General features: G+C 41.0%; 3 long non-coding RNA genes across 4 annotated transcripts; 2 read left to right on the top strand and 1 right to left on the bottom strand.

Annotated features, from left to right (window-relative positions):
- Positions 1 to 13,305: 13,305 nt before the first annotated feature.
- On the top strand, positions 13,306 to 14,729 carry LOC143905615 (uncharacterized). Its single transcript, XR_013259257.1, has 3 exons — positions 13,306 to 14,251; positions 14,409 to 14,561; positions 14,640 to 14,729. It is a non-coding gene; the product is annotated as an uncharacterized LOC143905615 (long non-coding RNA).
- A 3,382-nt stretch (positions 14,730 to 18,111) lies between these two features.
- On the top strand, positions 18,112 to 19,491 carry LOC143905609 (uncharacterized). 2 transcript variants are annotated; one of them, XR_013259251.1, is made up of 5 exons: positions 18,112 to 18,238; positions 18,440 to 18,508; positions 18,661 to 18,807; positions 18,959 to 19,052; positions 19,163 to 19,491. It is a non-coding gene; the product is annotated as an uncharacterized LOC143905609 (long non-coding RNA). The 2 variants fall into 2 exon arrangements; XR_013259252.1 differs by lacking the exon at positions 19,163 to 19,491 and having other exon boundaries at positions 18,959 to 19,129.
- Positions 19,492 to 20,006: 515 nt separating this feature from the next.
- LOC143905610 (uncharacterized) lies at positions 20,007 to 20,705 on the bottom strand. The gene is made up of 3 exons (XR_013259253.1): positions 20,626 to 20,705; positions 20,327 to 20,473; positions 20,007 to 20,177 (listed from the first exon to the last, which is right to left on the bottom strand). It is a non-coding gene; the product is annotated as an uncharacterized LOC143905610 (long non-coding RNA).
- Positions 20,706 to 22,492: the final 1,787 nt, after the last annotated feature.

The raw sequence follows: 22,492 nt of genomic DNA, 5'->3' as shown, positions 1-22,492 counted from the left end.
AGATACGGTTGAAGATCTAATAATAAAGTATGACTGTATAGTGATAGGGGACTTTAATATAGATATAATGGTAGATTCATTTTTCACAAAGAAATTATTAACGGTAATGCAAAACCTAGGGATGAGGCAATACGTTGATTGTCCAACGAGAGTTACAAAAAATAGTTGAACAATGATAGATTTAATTTTTTCGAATAAAGAAATAAAGGTACAAGTAAATGAAAAACCGAAAATAACGGACCATGCACGGCTAAAAGTAGTAAAATCTAATATGAATAAAAAAAGAAATAAATATAAAGAATTTAGAGGCAAGGACTATAGTAAATTTAATGTAGATGAATTTCTTAGAATAATGGAAGAAAGAACTGAGCAAGGTCAAGGGCTAGATATAAGTATAAGGGCGGAGAGATTTGTTAATAGTATAGTAAGTGTAATAGAGATACTGTAGCACCTAAGAAAAAATTTAAGATTCCGAAAATATGGGAAGGGAAAATGTGGTATTCAGATGAAATTAGAATGGCAGCAGATAGAAGGGATGAGGCTCACAGTAGAGCAATAAGCTCAGGTAAAAAACAGGACTGGGAATTTTTCAAGAATGAAAGGAATGCAGTATTTAAACTTATTAGGGCAAAAAAGAAAGAATATTATGAGAATATGATAGATAATAATAAGAGTGATCCTACAAAAATGTGGAAAACTTTGAAAGAATTAATTAAAGGTGACCAAAGGGGTTCAGAGAACATCGATAATGTAGATTTTGAAATATTAGAAAACATAGAAGAATGCAATATAGCTGATAAATTTAGTATATATTATGTAAAAAGTATTAGCAACATTGTGCAATCCGTTAGTAATAAGGGGATAGAAGGCACAGGTAGAAGACCTATTTATGTAATCGAGAATAAGGGAATTATGGAAAATTTTGAGCTAATTAGTGCAAGTAATCTGGAACAAATTATTAAAGAACTACCACGAAAGAACGGAACAGAGGAAGAGATAAATAGTGATATACTGAAAATGGTGCTACCTGTGATAAAAGATGAGTTTGTAGGGGTAATAAATGATTCGCTTAGGACAGGTAAATTTCCAGAAGGATGGAAAACATCCACGATAATACCGATACCAAAGGTATAAAGAAACCAAAAAAAGCGAGCGAGTATAGACCGATCAATATGTTACCGATATATGAAAAAGTATTAGAGTTAGTTGTAAAAAAACAGCAGTCGTGTGAGACAGCAATTCAAAGTTTTATCGAGGAATGGAAGTTGATAATTGAGGAGAAAAAAATGGTGGGGGTGTTATTCTTGGATCTTAGGAGAGCGTTTGAGACAATAGATAGGGTAAGATTAGTGGAAAAATTATATCAATATGAAATAAGAGGAGTGGTACTGGAATGGATAATATCGTATTTAAGTAATAAAAAGCAACAAGTTAGATTCAATGATATATGTTCTAAAATAATTGAGACAGTATATGGCGTGCCACAGGGATCAGTATTAGGACCTCTATTGTTTATTTTATATATAAATGATATAGTTAAAGTCTGTCCGGAGAGAAGTATATTTAGATTATTTGCAGATGACACGACCGCAAGTGTAACAGGAGAAAGTTGTGAGGAATTAGAAATAAAACTAAATATGGTGCTCGGTATACTTGAAGAATGGATGAATGTGAATATGTTAAAAATGAATGCAGATAAGACCAAATATATGATAGTTAGAAGTATAAGGAAAGAAATAAAAACAGACATAATAGTAAAAAGTTTGGATGGAACTATAATTGAGCGTGTCGAAATAGCGAAACATCTGGGTGTAATGATCGATAGTAAACTCCGTTGGGAGAATCACTGTGATTATATGTTAAAGAAAATAGGGAAAAAAGTGAGTTTTCTGAATAGAATAGGAAATGATATATCGGCGTACACTCGATGTACTGTGTATAAGTCTATCATAGCGCCTCACTTTGAATATTGCGCAACGATGTTAATAGGCATGGGTGAGACGTAACTGAATCGACTGCAAGTGGTACAAAACCGTGCCATGAGAGTCATACTGCAATGCTCGCGATACACAAAGGTAGAATTGATGCTGCAAACCCTTAAGTTTATGAATGTAAGACAGAGGCTAATGTACAATGTATGTATTTTTATTTTTAAGATAGTAAGAAGCATAATGCCAAAACATTTAAGTAATAGGATAAAAATAGTAGGAGATGTGAGTGGACGGCAAACGAGGCAGGCTGAGAATATTAGAATTCAATATCGCAGGACGAGAAGCGCACAGAAAAGTATATTTTATGAAGGTTTGAACATGTATAACGTCCTGCCGATAAAAATTAAGCAATGCGAAAGAATTGAACCTTTCAAACGTAGATTAAGAGAATATATTGTACCTCATATGTAGAGGAATTAATTTAAAGATATTTTATGTAAAAAATAGCCGAGAAGGCTAATAAAGTTCAATCAATCTCTCTCTCTCTCTCTCTCTCTCTCTCTCTCTCTCTCTCTCTCTCTCTCTCTCTCTCTCTCTCTCTCTCTCTCTCTCTCTCTCTCTCTCTCTCTCTCTCTCTCTCTCTCTCTGTGAGTATGGTGTGCGCGTCCATTGTGTTGCTCCTGCTTTATCCTGTCATATCTCTGCCGTGAGCTGCCTTCGGGCCCTTTTGTTGCAGGTATTGGCACATTCTTTAGTTGCTTCTCGCGCACAAGTGGTATCTCGTGGGTGCCTGCAACCTAACCGAGTGCATTTCAACTGCAAATTCTATCGTTGCCGTTTGCTGTTCCTGTCGTGGACGTTGATCGTGACTGCGCATGCGCCTCTCACTGCCAACCTTCTCCATCTGAGCATGTTGCTGATTGGTGGCTATATGTAGCGGCCGCACTGTGAACGGTGACTTACGTCCACCGCTGCGCATGCGCCTGCCTTGCCGATCTTTTCTGCACTTCTTGGTCTGTGGTTGATATTGACTGTTGCTGCGCATGCTACTATCGTTGCCAACCTTCTCTATCCGGATGCTATCTCTGGGCATGTGTTTCCTGACTGACTGCTGATTGGCTGCTTTACGCAATACCGTCTCTGTCGTCGTGTGGTGAATTTTATGATCACAGTTGTGCATGCGCCTATCAGTACCGTGCATCACTATCTGCATGTAGTGACTTTTCATTGAACTCTGCGTCACCTCGAGTGATCGATCACTGCTTACCTGATTGGCGGGAATGCAGCGTGAGTGCGCTAGGTGTAAGAAATCTATCGCGACCACAACGGTTGAGTGTGTGTGCAAAAGAGTATTTCACCCCGGATGTGTAGCGCCGTACTTTCTTTATAAATACGCTGACCCTTGCTGCAAGTCGTTGTCTGCTTCTATTAATTCACCGCTTACTCCTGAAGGCGAAAATACCGTGCGATCACCTAACTTTAATGCCCGATCTACAATAGCTGTAGTAAGCTGTAGTAAGCCTCAAGATGTAAGAAATTGACCAATCACAGTCGATTATTCTTCTCACATTTGCCTGTAATTGGTCAATTTCTTACGGCTTGAGACTTACTACAGCTTACTACAGCTATTGTAGATCGGGCAACAGTATGACTACTCTTGTAAGCGCCGGTGCTCTATCGCAATCTCAGTCGTGGTCTCAGCATGACATTACTACTAATGACCTTCTGCTTCGGTTAACTGAACAGCTGAGCGAGTCAAATGCAAGATTGACTGAGCAATTGAAGGAGTCGAATGCTAAATTTTCGGCTTTTGTCGAAGAGCAGCGGTGTACGAATAGCGAATTGAAAGACAAACTAGATAGATTAAACAGTATTGCGGCCAATGTCGAGCGGAATGGTCAGCGGATTGCTGAGTTGGAGCGGCAGTGTGGTGCTCTCACAGATGAGATTTGTAATCTAAAGAGCGATCGTGCTGGTTCTCATTCTGTTACGCACGTTCCGACTCCGAATGAGTTGATTATATCCCTGAGCTATCGTGTCACGTTCTCGATGTTAGGGCTGTTGCTCGTAAGCCCCCGCCGGTGGGTGCTGGCAACCGATCTTTACCGGTTTCTGCGGCGAACTCGTACATTGTCTCATTGGTTTCGGGCGCGGTTCGAGACATTGTCATTTCTAAAAAGAGGGCACGTCGCGCACTCACGCAGAGGGAGGTTTGTGGAGTCGACTCTGATCGGAGCGTTTATGTTAACGAGCTACTGCCTAAGGAGATACACGAATTGTTGCAGCGTGCTAAGCGTGTTGCCAAGGATAAGATGTACAGGTACGTCTGGGTAAGGGGGGGACGTATATACGTCAGACTCTCGGATGGTGAGCCTGCTGTTTTGATTGATTCTGTCGCCGATCTTGATAAGCTGATTTGACATGAACATTCTGATCGCTTGTCAACTTCTTTCTTGCATCGTGGTTCGGTTTTGGGCGCTGCTTCAATTCGTGTAGCTCAATTTAATGCTAACTCTTTACGGGGGCACATTGAGTTTATCCGGCTTCACTTCAACACCAATCTCTACCATATTATTTCCGTATCCGAGACTTGGCTCCATGCTGGCGTCTCTGATGATCTTGTGGCGTTGAATAATTACTTTTTGATTCGTAATGATCGAGTTGGTCGGATTGGTGGGGGTGTCGCCTGCTATATTCATAATTCGCTTAAGGCTGCGGTGGTGGCTGCGTCTGCGGGTAACCTTGTTGATGACCCGGAATATTTAATTATTGATGTTCGCTCGCCTCAGAACTCGATATTGTTTGCATCGGTATATAGGAGACCAAAGGGTCACCTTCTCCGCGATTTTGTAGAGTCGTTAACTGGCTGCTCACATCTTTACAAGAATATAATTATTGGTGGCGACTTCAATTGTAATTTACTAGCAAATAATTATGAGGCAAACTACTTCCGCAAACTAATGCTTAGCCTGTCGCTACACATTGTGAACTCGGACGCCACCCATCACACCGCTTCCTCCGACTCATGGCTCGATGTATTAGTGGTTCATGATCGCGACAAGATATTATCGTTTAACAAGTCCTCATGTCCTTTTATAGCCGGTCATGATCTCATTGAACTTTCGCTGTCAATTAATTCCAATGTCGACATTCGGCGCTCTATTTTACGACGAAGTTACAAGGGTATAGTCGATTCCGAATTTCTTGAATTTCTTCAGCCTCATGTTAGCGACGCCGGGTCTGTGGTTAGCAATCTGCCGCATGTCACTTGCGTTGAGGAATCTTGTGCGTTGTTATCCCGTACTTTACGTGGTGCACTTGATGTATTTGCGCCTGCTCGGGCTTTCGTTGTTAGAAGGCGCCCTGTGCCGTGACTCTCGTGTGAACTTAGGAGGCGTATTCGTGATCGAAACCTACTGTATAAACAGGCTAAGCGTTCGAATAGTTTGCTAGGATATGCTAGATATAGACTCCTTCGGAGTCAGCTCAATGCGGACATAAATCGTGCTAAGAGCGAGTTTTACTTGGGCTCGCTGAGTGCCATCACTGACCCGGCTAAGTTGTGGAGAGAGTTGGCTCGCCTTGGACTCGTTAAGTCTTCTTTTGTTTCTCCTCTCCACTTCTTCACACCGGATCAGTTAAATGCTCACTATGCTTTGGTCTCCTGCGCACCACCGCTGAGTTATGACGATTTTATCTTGGCTTCCTCTCGTGCTGCTCGCCCACCTGAGCGTCCTGAGTTCATCTTTTCTCCGATACTACCTCGTACGATTCTTAAGCATATTATGGCTGGACCTGCCAACTCTTACGCTTCCGGCTCAGATGGCATTCCACTTCAGGTTCTGCGTATGGCCTGGCCTAGTATCTCATCATGGCTCACTACACTTTTTAATAAATCATTAGAGTCTTCCATGTTTCCTTCTGAATTGAAGCGGGCCTTGATTCGCCCACTGTCTAAGATTCGCACTCCGTTGTCCCCATCAGACACGCGACCGATTGCTAACTTGCCTGAACTTTCCAAAATCCTTGAAAGGATTGTTGCTGAACAGATCACCGACTATCTAAACGAACATAATATTCTTGATCCTAGACAATCGGCATATCGCTCTGGTCACAACACGCAGTCTGCTCTTTTACGTGTCTGTGATGATATCAGGGAAGCGATTGACAGGGGACTTGTTACCATCATGATTCTGTTCGACTTTAGCAAGGCGTTTGACACAATCTCGCATCTCCTCCTACTTATCAAACTGGTGGAAGTTGGTTTTTCTGATGCCGTGGTTACTTGGATCTTCTGGTACTTGGCAGGCCGCTCTCAGGCAGTAGTCGACGATGAGGGGAATTGTTCTGACTGGCTATCAATGTCCCTGGGTGTTCCTCAGGGTTCGGTGCTAGGTCCTCTGCTGTTCTCCCTTTTCATTAACGACATTAGCAAGGTTTTGTCTTACTCTAATTACATGCTTTTTGCTGACGACATGCAGATATATTTCTCATGTCCACCTGCCGATGTTGTCCGCGGCCTTGAGCTGATCTCTAGAGATGCCTGTGCCATTTTTGAATACGCTACTGCAAACGGCCTTAAACTCAATCTTGCTAAATCCAACGTCATCATTTTTGGCAGTCAGGCTCATATTAGTAACATTGACACTACCCTTCTACCACCGATAGTTATTAACCAGACGCCTCTCCCTTTTGTTAGTGATGTGAAAAATTTGGGTGTAATCTTAATGTCCAACCTGTCATGGAAGAAGCACGTCCTTCATGTTTCACAGAAGGTTCACCACGCTCTGTACAAACTCAAATTTAATAAGAACTCACTTCCCACTGCGCTTAGAATCAAGCTCGTTAACACTCTTGTCTTACCACACATCGACTACTGCTGCCTTGTATATCATGGTTTAAGTGGCGAGTTGGATACTAAGCTGCAGAGACTTGTTAATTGTTGCATAAGATTTATTTTCAATCTCAGGCGAGATGAGCATATCACTCCGTTCAGGCGTCGTTTGGGATGGCTCTCGGTCAGAAATAGAAGGCTTTATTTTCTTGGCTGTAAAACTTACCGTGTTCTCTACGCTCAATCTCCTTCTTATCTTCAGGAACTTTTCATCCCTCCTGACTCAGCTTTGAGAAGATCAGACCAAGCGGGCCTTATCCTCGCATACATTTCACATTCCTCTCCACCGAACTGTTACCTACCGCAATTCTTTCCGACTCTATGCAATGTACTTTTGGCATTCTCTTCCTGACAATATTAAATCTGCGTCTTCTCTTGGCTCTTTTAAGAATCTCCTTCGTCCGTATTTGTTTGCTTTGGAGTCTGACTGACTTTGATTGCTTTCTGTTCGCTGCTTGCTGTTTACAACTGGACTTCTGTTCTTGCAGTAGCGTATTCTTTATTTTTTTGTAGTTATTTTTGCGTAGCATGTAAGCGTAATGTTTGAGAGAGAGCATGGACATGTTCTATTTACGTGTATTATATTGTATTCATTCTTTGCCCTTTAGCTATTGCTTGGGCATAATAAACATACAATCAATCTCTCCCTCTCCCTCTCCCTCTTCCTCTCCCTCTCCCTCTCCCTCTCCCTCGGGAGCGCGCCTCAATTGAAGTCATGCTCCAAGGACTGTGTGAGCAACTGAAGGACTCGGACACTAAACTCTCTGCCTTTGTTGACGAGCAGCGACGCACAAATAAGGAGATCAACGACAAATTGAACAAACTTAGTCTCATCGCGGACACTGTCGCTCATAACACCCAGCGCATCGACAAGCTTGAGCAAGAAAGCTCTGCTCTGGCGCGAGATGTCCAGGCTTTAAAGGCCGCTCAGCTTGTTCCACGTGCCGGCGAGGAGATTGGGGGCGACTCGGCTGCTGCGTCGCGCGTCCCTCGAACGTCGGATCTTATTATCTCCGGAATCCCATCGTCTCTCACTGAATCATCTTGTGAGCTTGTCGCGTGTGTTTTTCGTGCGCTGGGAATTCCTCAGCTTACTTCCGACGTTCTTGAGACTCGCGATGTAGCGGCGCGTGTTGCGTCCTCAGATCATGACGTTACATCTGCGTCCGCCCCTGTCGTAGATTGTGCTGGCGTTGGGGGTCGGCGCAGATCGGTCATAGTCGCGCTCAAGTCCCGCGAGATTCGTGACCACATCATTAGGATCATGCGTGGCAAGCGCCGATTGCCTATCAACGACGTTTTCTCGACTAACATTCCTGGCAACGTTTTTGTAAATGAATTGCTCCCGATTCATACTTATAAGTTGCTGCGCCAGGCGCGAGTCAGGGCGAAGCAGCTGTCGTTCGCGCATGTGTGGAGTAGCGACGGGCGTGTTTTTGTCCGCAGGGACCGTAGCCAGCCGCCGATTTCTATCGCCTCCGAGGCCGATCTCGAGAGGCTCCAGTGACTCTCGGCGGCAGCTGTGGGTCCTCCTGCTTCGCGTAGTCGTCTCCGTATCGCGTGCTTCAATGCCTGCTCTCTCCCTGCCCATATCGAGTCAATCCGTGCTCATTTAATGTCTAATTTCTTTCATATTATCTCGATCTCGGAAACCTGGCTCCACTCTCACATTTCTGACGAATTAGTTCGTATCCCAGGTTACTGTCTGTTACGAGTGGACAGGGAGGGCAGGGAGGGAGGGGGCGTTGCTTGCTTTGTCCACGACTCATTGCGTGCTCGTGTCCTGGCGTCGTCACCGTCGTCTTTTTCTAATGAACCTGAATTCCTCGTTCTTGACATTCGAGGCAATGCTTGCAAACCTCTACTCTTCACCGTGATGTATCGCAGACCGAAGGGTAAAAATTTCAGTAGGTTTCTCGATGCTCTAACTTCGCTTATTCATAATTATAAGAATATCATTATCTCGGGCGACCTAAACTGTGATCTCCTCTCCTCATCATATGAACCTAATCACCTCAGAGACATAGTCTCGCAATTGTCGCTCAACATTGTGGAGTCGCATTCGACTTAACATACTCGCTCTTCCGATTCATGGTTGGATGTCTTTATTGTCGATAGCTTGGACAAGGTCTCTTCGTTTCGAAAGTCGGATGCACCCTTTATCAACCCTTGGTCACGACCTTATAGAACTTACGTATCTACTCGCCGTCCAGTCTCCCGCGGATCGTACATTGACCCGTCGTAGCTACAAGGAGTTTAACGAACACAGATATGTGGAAACTCTCACCTCCTTGCTGTCTTCGTCTTTCGTGGTAGACTTTGGCCTTGAGAGCCTCAGTGAGCCCGACTTGGACGGCATCCTGAGTACTATAACCAAAGATTTCGCTTCTAGTCTCGACATCCATGCGCCCATCCGTACTTTTCGTGTGTATCGTCCTTCGGCACCTTGGCTCACCGAGGCTTTCGTACGTGGTATTCGGCATCGCAACCGTCTATATAATATCGCCCGAAGATCAGGTTCTGTTCTCGATTTTCATATTTATAAGCAGTACAGGAACAGTCTCACGGTAGAAATGAGGAAGGCTAGAGAGCACTTCAACATGACCAGATTAACCGCGATTTCCAATCCATCCAAGCTATGGCGCGAACTCACTAATCTTGGCCTAATCGAATCACCTTTATCCTCACCGCTGAATTACTTCTCACGCGATACTCTCAATGCTCACTACGCATCCATCTCAAACTGCTTTCCTTCCTGTACTCAATCTCAATTTTCTGACATCATTTCATCCATAGAGCCTGATAATCCTACCTTCAGTTTTTCCCAAATAACCGCTGATGATCTATGCTCTCTTGTCTCCTCATCTTCTGTTTCTCTTGCTTCAGGTTGCGATCACCTTCCACTGCATGCTATCGCATTGGCCCTGCCACACGTGAGTAATTTACTCACTTCATTCTTCAATAGTTGTCTCAGACTTAGTTACTTCCCGTCGTTGTGGAAGCGTGCCATTCTACGCCCACTGTCTAAAATTAAATCTCCTGCCTCTCCTTCCGACACGAGGCCCATAGCCAACCTATGCGAGCTCTCCAAGGTGTTCAAAAAGATTCTACATCGCCAGATTACCGATTTCATTGAATCTCATCATATTCTAGACAGTCGACAATTCGGCTACCGCAAGTGTTTTTCTACTCAGTCTGCCCTTCTGCGATTATTCCACGACATCAAGTATGGCGTTGATGTGGGCGAAGTGTTGATCCTTGTCCTATTTGATTTCAGCAAAGCTTTCGACACTGTCTCCCATCATTTGCTTCTTACCAAACTTAGGAAACTAGGCTTTTCTGATCAAGCTTTGAAACTAATTTTTTCGTACCTCACCGGTCGTCTTCAAGCAGTTGTGGATTTGGAGGGCGTCTTCTCAGAATGGCTATCTGTCACTGCTGGCGTCCCGCAGGGATCTGTCCTTGGACCGCTCCTTTTCTCTCTCTTCATCAATGATATCGGCGCGTTTCTAAGGTTCACAGAACATTTGATATTTGCCGATGATACGCAAATTTATCGCAGGTGCCTCTTAAGTCAATTAAATGCCGGGCTGCAATTTGTGGCGCATGATGTGAATGTTGTCTCTGAATTTGCGGCTGCAAATGGACTGACCCTCAATCTCAACAAATCCAAGGTATTAATATTTGGAAGCAAAGGTTATATCAAACAACTCAACCTCAATGACCTTCCTCTTATTTCCGTTGGTGGTATTTCGATTCCCTACGTTACCGAAGCGCGAAATCTGGGCGTCATTATGAGATCTGATCTATCTTGGGATAGCCATGTCTCCCATATCTCCAAAAGAGTCCACTTTACGCTATACAAGCTCAAGTTTCACAAAAACTCCTTATCTCGTCAACTTCGTGTGAAACTTGTGACCGCATTCATCTGGCCTTTGCTGGATTACTGTTCTCTTGTGTACAATGATGTCACTGACGAGCTTGACACTAGATTGCAAAAGCTTATAAACTGTGCGATTCGCTTCATATTCAATTTAAGACGCGACGAACATATCACGCCTTTTCGTCACCAACTGGGATGGTTGTCCGTAAAGAACAGACGACTCTATTTCTTGGGAATCGAGATGTATAAGATATCCCGCGGCATATCTCCAGGTTACCTTTCCGACATTTTCATCAAACCCGATTCCTCGATCAGACGTTCGTCACGCCTGGTAGTGGTGCATGCATTTCAAATTCCCACCCATAGGACGGAAACATATCATAGATCTTTCCATCTCGCGGGTATCTATTTGTGGAACTCGCTTCCTTCAGAGATTGTGTCCTCATCGACTATCATTGAATTCAAACGAAAGCTCCACAAGCACATCTTTTCCCTTGAGTCTGGTTCTGTGCCTGCTTCCACTCTGAGGCATTCAAGCGTTTGAACACGGGTCATATTTAATCTAGTCGCCTTAGTCAGTAATTTAGTTTTAAGCTACTTCATTATACATTTTGCGTTAATTTTGCCAATATTTGAGCATAATCCTTATCCAATCTAGTCGCCTCACGTAGTTAGTCACTCTAGTTGTCATTTCATTATAATTTTGCGATTTTGTTTCTTTCGTCTGCGAGATTGGTGCACACATTGTCACCATTATCATGTCATTTTCAATATTTTTGTTCACCGTTATTATGTTATTTTTTGATATTTTTATTGTTATTGCCATGTACACGGCGGCCTTGTGTTTTTATTGCCATGTACACGGCGTTCTTTTGTACATTTTTTTATTTGCCTAAAGTCCTGACTATGGCATAAATAAATATCTATCTATCTATCCCTCTCCCTCTCCCTCTCCCTCTCCCTCTCCCTCTCCCTCTTCCTCTCCCTCTCCCTTTTCCTCTCCCTCTCTTTCTCCCTCTCTCTCTCCCTCTCCCTCTCCCTCTCCCTCTCCCTCTCCCTTTCTCTCTCTCTCTCTCTCTCTCTCTCTCTCTCTCTCTCTCTCTCTCTCTCTCTCTCTCTCTCTCTCTCTCTTTCTCTCTCTGAGTGTGAGTATTGGCGGTGGTCTGATTTTCTCGCTCCTGTTTCAAGCTAACATTTCTGCTGCCGTTAATTGCCTTCGGGCTATTTTTTTTGCAGATTCTTGCAAGTCTTTCGTTGCTTGACGCGTGTGAACCTCATTTTCTATGAGATTGTCTCCCAGTTCCTAGCATTTTTGGGTCAAATCTCTTTGGTCATCCTAACCTCACTTCTGGTATCGTCGTGGAATCTTGGTCACAGTATATACTGTGTCTTATACAGTAGCGCAACTCTCTGTCGGCACCTTTGATGTTAGTGTTGGCCAAAATGGAGTGCGCATGCGCGAAATAAAGCAGTATTCTGTCTCACTTCTCTCTCTTCGTCATCTCTCTCTTTCCTACTCGTTTAGTCCATATTGAGGTTAATTTAACGCAGTTGGCGCGAGATACAACCGTGTCTGTTAGTTTCAATAAAAATCATGCAGAATTATTGTTAACAATGTACAATGTCATGCAATGCGCGCGTAAAAAAATGAAAGAAATTAAAAAAAATATTAAAAAATATTACATATATAATATATAAATCCGTTAATGATGCAAAATAATGATATATAAAATACTAATATATAAAATATTATACTAATAATAACAGTATGTTATATATAAATAAATAAATATATATATATATTATATGAGATAAGTCAGGAATAAATGTAAAATATAAATATATAACATATATAATATATAGAATAATTTTCTTGCATAAAAGTATACACACAAAGGAGAGAGAGAGAGAGAGAGAGAGAGAGAATTATGTAAACATTTTAAATTAATATAATACTTTTTAGATTAAATGTATACATTTATATATTTTTATAAAATATGTCACATTTTACAATATATTATTTATTAAATATATTATACATTTTGTGTGTGTGTGTGTGTGTGTGTGTGTGTGTGTGTGTGTGTGTGTGTGTGTGTGTGTAGTAATAAACTCAATTTTTTAATAATACAATAATATGTGGTCAATATATATTGATAAAATTTTTACATTTTATTTTATAACATATATGTAAATAAATTTTTACAAATAATGAATATATATTATTGAAAACTTTACTGATAATGCTAAGTTATTGCACAAAAGAAATTGCATTAATAATATTAAAAACTAAATATATGTATAATTCGCGCATTGTAATACTAATAATACATAAACTTCTTCAGCTTCTTAAGTTATGTGTTAATTTAAATTTAATTTTTCTAATATTTTTATAATAAATGCAAAAATAGCTTACATATTATTGTTTTTATTTTCTATTGATACTACATCTGTTGATACTGTAGAAGCTGTAGTACTGCTGTAAAATAATTTATTTTTAATTATTTTATATTACTATCAAAAATTTTTTTAAATATTAAAACTAGATTTTTCCAAATAAAAAGTAATTAAAACTAATATAAATGAAAACTTACTTATTATTGGTAAACTCTAAACATCTTGTTGGTACAGCATCTGGATGAAGGCGAGCTCGACTTTTGACGATTTTATACTGATTTTCTTCAAAATGTACATGGCACAATCGACAATTGCGGTGAGCATACTCGGAACCTTTTGGTATTAAATCCAATTTTCTGCATGCTTGAACCCATGCCAACCACCTGTGTATGTCAGAATAATTAATTAAATTACGCAAATAATGAAATAATTATGTAAACCATTATTAAAATAGTATTGTACCTATTATGTTCTTTTGAAAAAAGGAAGAAGTGTCGTTTTTCCACATTTATGGTGCTCATACATCCTGTCACTGCACACCAATGACTTTCTTTTTTAACGCCTTTAATAGTTTTTTCTATTTTCTAATTCCTTCTCGTAGCAAAAAATCTGAAACAAAGCTAAGATCAAAGTGCTCTCAAAGAAAAGGAAACCTGTATAAAATTTATACAGGTTAACTTTCCTTTCTATACTTCCAATACACAAATCACTTCACAAATCTCTTCACAATCACACACTTTACAATCACACAATTTACACAATTTTTTTCCGACTTTTATCAGGTCACTCTATAGCTGTCTATAGCACTTTAACGCCTTAGGCATTTAAATGTGCCTCTAAATCCGTTAGAAAAGGAAAGACAATAAGAAGAAAAGAGACAGAAGTAGTGCTTTATTTCGCGCATGCGCAATCCGTTTTGGCCAACACGAAATCAGAGGAGTTGCGCTACTGTATATACTTAGAGTCCTATATTAGTAGAGAGACGCAAACTTGTTCCTCCTTCTGATTGGTCGGTTATAGACCAATAGACAGCAAGGCGTACGATCACAAGATGGCGGCGGCGGCAGAGTGGGAATGCCCGCATTATACAACTGACAGTGTTGACTAAAGTTTATAAATACATATATATTATTATTTCTTGTGATCAAGGTAAGTAGAAATATCTTTTCTGTGTTGTTAAATAACTGCATTGGGAACTTTACTGACATTGTGAGTTGCTTATTTGTACCCTGCACACATATATGCAACCTAATCTTTTCATCCGTGTCGGATTCTCATTATAATTCGTTTATTCGATCTATTTCAGATGAGGCACTGTTCAGTTAGTGGCTGTAATGTAAAGGAAAAGCAAGGCCTTATATTGTTTAAATTTCCAAAAGAACCAAAACGGCGTGCAAAATAGATTTCATTAATGAACCGTCCAAATTGGCAACCTTATGCAAATAGCACAGTTTGCGAAGTATGCATCACTATGTGTTTCTACTGCTGTTAATAAATTTTCTGTTAAAATTAATCGTACCCTTTTTTCAATGTTTAGATGCATTTTGGCTATATGCAGAGTATATTATTTATGTTATGCTCTTTGGCAGGGTATTTTTATTTTATTTTTATTTTTACATATTTTAAGACTGATAAACCACTAATGTAAATTTACATAAAATAAAGAATATATTGTGAAAATAATAATTTATTTCAAAATTAGAACAATTATACAATTTTATATGTATATGTATATAGTGATTTGCATTAATATTCGGACATTTAACAAAAAATATATTTTTGTATAAATTACATTTACATAGAAATTAAATTACTATAACTTTAATAGTTCAATATTTTGTAGGATATTATTTTGTGCTTTAACTTATTAAAAGAACAACATTTCTTAAATAAATATACGGATTAATTTTTTTCAAGTATTATGATGTCCGAATATTAATGCGTGGCACTGTATTATTACATTATAAATTATAAATATACAATTAGTCCGTTTATAATTACGTTATAAACAGAACGAGCCCAAAACACTAAGGTCTAGTTTCACAAGTGTCGGTTAACTTTTAATCTTAGATTAACTCACTCTTCGTCTCCTTCTAACGTCCCCCTTAGAAAGAAACGAAGAGTGAATTAATCTAAGATTAAAAGTTAACCGACACTTGTGAAACTGGGCCTAAGACTCTTTATAAACACCTTTATAGCTCAAAACTTTTAGCAAGCGCTTGCCAACGTATAGCTCCTACTTCATTAGGTGTATCTCACAAACCATTTTTTCAAAAGTAGCAAAGTCACTGTTATACTTCTCTTGAAGATTTTTTAATTTTTCTTCCACTATTCTAGTCTGGAATTTGAGATATTGTATTTCATCCGCCTTAGACAATGGAGCAGAGATGAGATTTAAATTGGAGCTCTGCAGAAAGACCAAGGTTATAAGTAACAGTACTAGGGTCGATGGATATTTGTAATTTATTTGAGATAAAAAAAACTGAATTTACCTCACACATATTCAGGAATGAACCAGCAGGTTCGCTGATATGACAGTGAAACAACTTGCTCTTTCTCCTTGCACAAAAGAAAATTATTGAAAAGCGTAAAACTTGGTAGGAGCCTAACCTAACCTTGCAGCCGTATGCTTCACTGGGACTGCCAAGCGACCCGAAGGAGACAACGGGGAACGAAAACCAAACTAGATTTAAGATTTCGACACAGCGTTCCGAGGAGGGGGAACTCAACTGGGCTAGGACCCAAGCGTTATTAAAATTATGGCTAGGGGAACGCGAACTCAGGCGCGAAAATTACCTACATAATACAATCCGACGCGATCATAGATTTAAGTATAGCGAACCAGATGCCCGTACGGCGTGGAAGCCGTCCCTGACGACAAACCAGACCATCAAGGACGGCAAGGCGCAGCAGCGACGAGGGCCGACCAAGGGGAGCCAAGATGGCGGACCGTCCGCAATTTCGTTTAATTAAAGATTCTCGCGTTAAGGAACGGTCCCTGATCGAATCGGGGAGCCCGGGAAGTAACTGTAGCGAGAAAAGATCGCATTTCGACCGCGAGAATAGAAAATGGCGGACCGTCCGTAATCTACGAGAAAGCGATCGGGGCGTGATATCGCGCGGTGCCTGACAAAACTACGAGACACGAGAAGGTCACATAGCCGAAAATCGAAGCGATCCGATAACGGATACGCGAGGTAGAGAACCGTTCGCGAGGTTCCACTGGGTGCGTCATCTGCGAGGACAAACCGCCCCTGACGATAAGGGATGTCCCAAGGACAAGGCAGGGCCAACTGCCGTCAAGATCCGACGACCGGGTCACAAGTTAGCGTACCGTCCGCAAACTCGCACCAGGTGCGTCATCTCCGGGAACTGCGTAGCCCTGACGAGAGGGGAGGGCCTGATTAGGCTCCGTACCGCGTGCCGTCGAACTCCGACGACCGGGAGACAAGTTAGCGTACCGTCCGCAAACTCGCACCAGGGGCGTCATCTCCGGGAACTGAGTTGCTCTGACGAACGGAGAGAGTCTAGATAAGCGCCGTACCACGTGCCGTCGAAGTCCGACGATCGGGTCGCGAGATAGAGTACCGTTCGGTAGATTGCGACGCGGACGTCATCGCCGAGGAAAGACCTCGGAAAGCGGGATACCAGGTCCCAAGAACACGTCAGGATAGGTCGCCGACGTCGGCAGACGTGGTGCTCGTCACCCGGACGTCTTCCCCGGGGAAGTCGCCCGGAATCATAAAAGGCGTGCGAATTTAGCATAGGCGCACAGGTCGGCGTCAACCGCGGACGCATATTCGAAATAGTGGAAAACCACTACCCTGGCGTCAGGACGGCAGGGCATCGCGAGCGCAACGCCCATGGAAATTTCCAGATAGACCCGCGTAAACACCGGAGCGGAAAATTACCAAGACAAACTGCGCAGTTAGGAAGCTTCTCGAAGGAGAAAGTCGCAGGGAGCGCCGGAGTGGGGGCTAAATAGCCGATGGTAGGGAGGCCGAGCGAGACGGACCACTCGAGGCAGTCTCTCGGGGATAGTTCACGGAGCAACACGTAATTTCGCATACACTCTCGTTGTCGCGCTAAGTCCCGCGATCGTAATCCGAGTGCGCAAATCGTAATCTCGTAACTTCCATAACAACCGGGAACGCCCGCAAAACGCGTTAATTATCGCTTTTACTAAAGCGAACGGCGAATTAGTGCCGAAAAATCTTGTGCGTCGTAACGAAAAGGGGCGTGTCAGCCCGAACGTGCGATCGTCCGACAGATTGTGTATCTTCGATATTTGTGAACAACTGTGAATGCAAAGCAGTCAAATTGAATAAATTATACAATCTTTTGTCAAAAAATTCTTGAAAATTATTCGATTGGACTTACCTTCGGTACCATACCTGATCCATTGGCGTCGATCACTCGAAGTCCCTCGTTGATCCTGGAAGACGGTAGCAGCGGCGATCCTGGACGGCGACGGCGATGATCCTCATGTGGCAGGAACCTGAAAAGAAGAATAATTAGTCTGATTGAAAATTCGATAGATACTTACCTACTCGGTATATCGAAGGTAAAACCGAGTGGCGACCGTTGAATTCAAGGACACCCCGCGTTGATTCGTGCCTTCCCATGTACCGTCCGGTTACAACCTAACCTCAAACAAGTAACAAGTCTCTCAATATTCGAAAATGTCACGTTCGATGCATTTCATCATTTCACTTGTTACATAAAAATTGATGTAATGTCGATACAGGTATTGAACTGCAACGAAGAATAAATACTTACTTTAGTAAAGAGCACTGATTGCGCTGGCTAAAAGTAGAAACACCATGGGCTAGATAGTGACGGCAGCATGGTGGGGGTACGATCATAAGATGGCGACGGCAGCAAAGTGGGGGTAAAGTTTGCGTCTCTCTACTAATATAGGACTCTATATATACTGGGTGTTTCCGGCAAGTAGTCGGATTTCTAATCGGCTCGAGCAGTGGTACTCAATCAGTTCATTTCGAAAAATCCCCTAGACTAATCTTTGCTGTCTCAGCACTCGGATTACGGATTACTGCGTTGCGTTGTGAGGAGCAAGTCGCAATTGTTCTCTCTGAAAGTTGAGTTCGTTGAGTTTTAATCAAAGCAGAGAAATAGGTACGTATTATTGTTCTAATGATTAACACTTTATTTTTTTTGAAATATACATTAAATAATAGAAGTATATGTACATACACGTTTCACTGACAGAAATCCCGAAAAACGAATTGTTAACCTCACTAACCTCTAACTTCACTTAACCTCACTACATTGATTGTTAATATGTAATTTAATTAAAGCAATATTTTTTTTAAGCAGTTTGAAGACTTACAAGTCTTTTGAAATGGATGCGAGTGAGGACAGATCCATTGTGAGCAGGACTTTTTGGTAGGTATATTATAAAATTGAAAAATTTTTATGTGTCTGGGAAAGTTTATTAAATATATATTTTTTGCTGTTATATATTATATTGTACACATGTTTAGAATTAAAGGAACATATATTATTATATTATTTCAATAAATATATTTTTTTTACAGAAAACTGTAAATGTTAGCTGGCTGTTGACAGACATCAACGTCTGTATCGAGACAAGTTAACGCATTCACTGTAAATATTGTTCATCATCACTTGGATGTATCAAAAACCTGCAAGTGAGGACAGATCCATTGAGCAGGACATTTTTGGTAGGTATATTATAAAATTGAAAAATTTTCGTGCTAGGAAGGTTAATTAAATATATATATATACTTTTGCTATTATGTTATTGTATGTACACATGTTTAGAATGAGGAACATATATTATTATATTATTTCAATAAATATATTCCTTTACAGAAAACTAGATTTTAGCGGGCTGTTGACAGACATCGACAATTAAAGTCTGTATCGAGGCAAGTTAACGCATTCACTGTAAAATATCTCCTTCAAGGTAAATTCAAAATGTAATTCATATTGTTCCTTATCACTTGGATGTATCAAAAACCGCAATAAATTATTTACATTCTATTACATGTCTATTGAAATTGTTGCTGAACATAGGGATCATACAAGGATGGATATATTTCTTTTATGGAATGTTTTTTTTAATAACGATGAGGACACTGAAGCTAATTGGCAAATGCACCACGTTAGAGAACCGCATTTGAAAATTAGTAATTATTTTGAGAACATTGTTCTTTTCTATTCTGTCACAGGTGATGACAAGTTTGTATTATTTATCGTTTGAATTTCATACAGAATGCTATTTATGCCGAACCAGACGGAATAGTCATTACACACACACACACACACACACACACGCACACGCACACGCACACGCACACGCACACGCACACGCACACGCACACGCACACGCACACGCACACGCACACGCACACGCACGCGCACGCGCACGCGCACGCGCACGCGCACGCGCACGCGCACGCACACGCACGCGCGCACGCACGCGCGCACACACACACACACACACAATAGCGCAACTTTATCACAGCTACATATAGACATTGATCAAATAAAACATATGTTTATCTTAATTTTTTCAAGATTTTTAAATTGAATCTATTCTTAAAGTATGTGTGTGTGTGTGTGTGTGTGTGTGTGTGTGTGTGTGTGTGTAATGACTATTCCGTCTGGTTCGGCATAAATAGCATTCTGTATGAAATTCAAACGATGAATAATACAAACTTGTCATCACCTGTGACAGAATAGAAAAGAACAATGTTCTCAAAATAATTATTAATTTTCAAATGCGGTTCTCTAACGTGGTGCATTTGCCAAATAGCTATCTTTGTCTTCATCGTTATTAAAAAAAACATTCCATAAAAGAAATATATCCATCCTTGTATGATCCCTATGTTCAGCAACAATTTCAATAGACATGTAATAGAATGTAAATAATTTATTGCGGTTTTTGATACATCCAAGTGATAAGGAACAATATGAATTACATTTTGAATTTACCTTGAAGGAGATATTTTATAGTGAATGCGTTAACTTGCCTCGATACAGACTTTAATTGTCGATGTCTGTCAACAGCCCGCTAAAATCTAGTTTTCTGTAAAGGAATATATTTATTGAAATAATATAATAATATATGTTCCTCATTCTAAACATGTGTACATACAATAACATAATAGCAAAAATATATATATATTTAATTAACCTTCCTAACACGAAAATTTTTCAATTTTATAATATACCTACCAAAAATGTCCTGCTCAATGGATCTGTCCTCACTTGCAGGTTTTTGATACATCCAAGTGATGATGAACAATATTTACAGTGAATGCGTTAACTTGTCTCGATACAGACGTTGATGTCTGTCAACAGCCAGCTAACATTTACAGTTTTCTGTAAAAAAAATATATTTATTGAAATAATATAATAATATATGTTCCTTTAATTCTAAACATGTGTACAATATAATATATAACAGCAAAAAATATATATTTAATAAACTTTCCCTGACACATAAACGTTTTTCAATTTTATAATATACCTACCAAAAAGTCCTGCTCACAATGGATTTGTCCTCACTCGCATCCATTTCAAAAGACTTGTAAGTCTTCAAACTGCTTTAAAAAAATATTGCTTTAATTAAATTACATATTAACAATCAATGTAGTGAGGTTAAGTGAAGTTAGAGGTTAGTGAGGTTAACAATTCGTTTTTCGGGATTTCTGTCAGTGAAACGTGTATGTACATAAACTTCTATTATTTAATGTATATTTCAAAGAAAATAAAGTGTTAATCATTAGAACAATAATACGTACCTATTTCTCTGCTTTGATTAAAACTCAACAAACTCAACTTTCAGAGAGAACAATTGCGACTTGCTCCTCACAACGCAACGCAGTATCTCGGATCTCGGATGTTTTGGAGACGCGTGACGTGGCTGGGCGTGGAGTGTCTGTGTCGCTAAGTGATGCGTCGGGATCGTGTCTGGCCCTTGAGCAGAACCGTCCTGCTAATCGGACGCGATCCTTAATTGTAGCGCTTAAGTCGCGCGAGATCTACGACCACATCATCCGGGCCGCCCGTGGTAGGCGCCGGCTTGCGGTGGGCGATGTGTTCTCGGGGGGCTTTCCCGGTAGCATTTACATAAATGAACTGCTTCCAGCACAAACGTACAACTTGTTGCGTCGGGCGCGAGCCAGGGCTAAGCAATTCTCTTATAAGCATGTCTGGACCAGAGATAGTCGCATCTTTGTCCGTAAGGCTCAAGGTCAACCCCCTATTTCTATTGATTCTGAGGCCGATCTTGCGGAGCTTTAGTGATCTGTTGCGGCAGATGTGGATCCTCTTGCTTCGCGTGGTCGCCTCAGCATTGCTTGCTTTAATGCCTGCTCCCTTCCTGCCCACTTGGAGTCAATCCAGGCCTTCATTGCACTGAACTTCTTTCATATTATCTCGATTACTGAAACCTGGCTTTACTCTCACATCTCCGATGTTCGCATTCCTGGATATTATTTGTTGCGTACTGATAGGGATGGCAGAGAGGGAGGGGGTGTCGCTTGCTACATTCACGACTCGCTGCGAGCGCGTGTTCTCACGTCGTCTCCTCTCGTCTTCTCGAATGAGCCTGAATTTCTTGTTCTGGACATTCGGGGTGACGATTGTGAGCCTCTCTTGTTCACGTCAATGTACTGTGGACCTAAGGAAAAAAACTTTTGTAAATATATTGATGTTCTCACTACATTCATGCATAACTATAAAAATATTATCATTTCAGGTGATCTTAACTGTAATCTTCTCGCTTCATCTTACGATTCTGATCACCTTAAAGACATGGTCTTACAGTTGTCGCTTAGCATTGGCGCTATCACATGGAGAGATTGACTGCTATTTCTGATCCATCCAGGTTATGGCGTGAGTTTGCCAGTCTTGGGCTCATTGAGTCTCCTCTATCATCTCCGCTCAATTTTTTTTCTCGTGATATTTTAAATGCCCATTATGCCTCCATCTCCAACTGCTTTCCTTCTTGTAAACTTTCTCAATTTTCTGACATCATCTCCTCCATAGTATCTGACGCACCACTTTTCAGTTTTTCTCAGATCACCTTTGAGGACCTTAGCTCCTTTGTCTCCGCTTCTTCTGATTTCCTTGCCTCGGGTTATGATCAATTACCTCTATACGCCATAGCCTTAGCCCTGCCCCGGATTGGCAATCTCCTTACGACATTTTTTAATTGTTGTCTGAATTTCAGTCACTTCCCGTCTTTGTGGAAACGAGCCATACTTCAACCGCTCTCCAAAGTTAAATCTCCCGCTTCTTCTTCGGACACGAGGCCTATTGCTAATCTGTGTGAACTCTCTAAGTTGTTCAAAAAAATTCTACACCGCCAGATTTCGGACTTTATAGCTCCCAGGA

The sequence above is a fragment of the Temnothorax americanus genome, unplaced genomic scaffold (assembly GCF_048541705.1).
Source record: "Temnothorax americanus isolate GAGA-0224 unplaced genomic scaffold, ASM4854170v1 Scaffold64, whole genome shotgun sequence".
Lineage (NCBI taxonomy): Eukaryota > Metazoa > Arthropoda > Insecta > Hymenoptera > Formicidae > Temnothorax > Temnothorax americanus.
This window is presented reverse-complemented; position numbering and strand designations above follow the sequence as displayed.